At 40.4% G+C, this 1613-nt stretch overlaps 1 long non-coding RNA gene across 1 annotated transcript; it reads left to right on the top strand.

Annotated features, from left to right (window-relative positions):
• Positions 1–121: 121 nt before the first annotated feature.
• On the top strand, positions 122–1325 carry LOC113408379. Its single transcript, XR_003370294.2, has 3 exons — positions 122–182; positions 467–508; positions 1298–1325. It is a non-coding gene; the product is annotated as an uncharacterized LOC113408379 (long non-coding RNA).
• Positions 1326–1613: the final 288 nt, after the last annotated feature.

The raw sequence follows: 1613 nt of genomic DNA, 5'->3' as shown, positions 1-1613 counted from the left end.
AGCTTATGCTCAAATACATTTGTTAGTCTCTAAGGTGCCACAATTACACCTCATTCTTTTTGCTGATACAGACTAACACGGCTACCACTCTGAAATCTGTTTACATAGTTATATTGTTGTGTTTACAGGGAGAGAAAGGAGAACCTGGTGAGGATGGGGAAAAAGGAGACCCAGGGGACTCAGTAAGTGTCTCTCTTCACGTTTTTCTGTACTATCAGAAGATGTACAGTTGAATCTTGTCACCAGTGCTTCTTGAAACTCTGCAGGTCTCACACCAGCCACCTTATCACTGACACGACAGCATCCTCATAACCTTCATGAGCTTCTTGGAGTGGCAAACGCCATTTTCCATGTGATTTAATAACCAGCCATCCACTGCTCTCAAATATCTAGTTTTCTATAGACTGTGCCTTGTACTTTCACAGAAGCATTTATTATGACAATTACTTTTTTACCTTGGTTTTAGGTATCGGGGCCACCCGGGCCCCAAGGCCCACCAGGTGTTGCAGTAAGTTCTGTTTGATTACTTTGGGGGATGAGACTTAAGGAAATATTTGAATGAAGCTAGTGTAATGGCTGTATAGATTTTTGATGGAGCTTTTCTCGTGTATAAGAAGCGGTGTGGGAGACAGAGGTATCTGAGGGCGAAGCTCACAGGTTGGCAGTAAAGGTTGGAAATAACGGCAGCGTAAAGAGAGGAACTGACACAGCAGAAGGTTACTAATTTAGCTAGATAGCCATACCCTATGTTGTGATGGGCCTTAAAGTTAAAGGAAAGCGCTTGTGTTTGATGCAAAGGTGAACCGGGAACCACTAGAGAAATGTAATCAGAGTGACGAACCAGGAAAATCTTAGCAGCTGGCATGCACCACTGCCGGATTGTTTTTGGATACACTCTCTTCATTACCAAACCAGAGTACATGAAGTATATCCTAGTGTAAAAAATGATACCTTCCAAAACACTATGTATGCATGTAGTTGACAATGTCACATTAAGTATAAATGAGCTCAGTATGCCAGAAGAGAAAGGTTGTATGCAGTGTTGTTGTAACTATGTTGGTCCCAGGATATTAGAGAGAAAAGGTGGGAGAGGTAATATCTTTTATTGGATCAGCTCTGTGTAAGCTCTGTGTAAGCTCAAAAGCTTGTCTCTCTCACCAACAGAAGTTGGTCCAATAAAAGATATTACCTCATCCACCTTGTCAGAAAAGCAAGTTATCACACTGCACATGAAACCAGGATACTGGGATTTAAAATCATAGTAACAAAATATTACCATTTCTTATCTCAACTGTAGGGTCTTCAAGGCCTTCCAGGACCGAAGGTAAGGCTATAAGCTGTTAAGTATTGATATTTTACTTGAGCTGGCTGGAGAATGACAATTCCATTTCACGACAAAATGTTGAGGTTTAAAAATTTGTTTTTGTTCTGCACTGGAATGAAGATAAAACATTCAGACATTTTTGCAAAATAGAATTGTGTCAGAAACATCCGTTTAAGGATTGAAAAGGTCAAGTTTTCAATTCAGGTCTCTCTCTGTGACCTGAGAGACAATCTTGGACTGCAAAAACCTTCCTGATGAAAACTTCACCAAACTAAATACATCTCTGCAA

The sequence above is a fragment of the Terrapene carolina genome, unplaced genomic scaffold, assembly GCF_002925995.2.
Source record: "Terrapene carolina triunguis isolate 2854851 unplaced genomic scaffold, T_m_triunguis-2.0 Scaffold11178, whole genome shotgun sequence".
In the NCBI taxonomy this organism is placed as follows: domain Eukaryota; kingdom Metazoa; phylum Chordata; order Testudines; family Emydidae; genus Terrapene; species Terrapene triunguis.
Note: the sequence above shows the minus strand (reverse complement) of the source record. Positions and strands in the feature narration are given on the sequence as shown.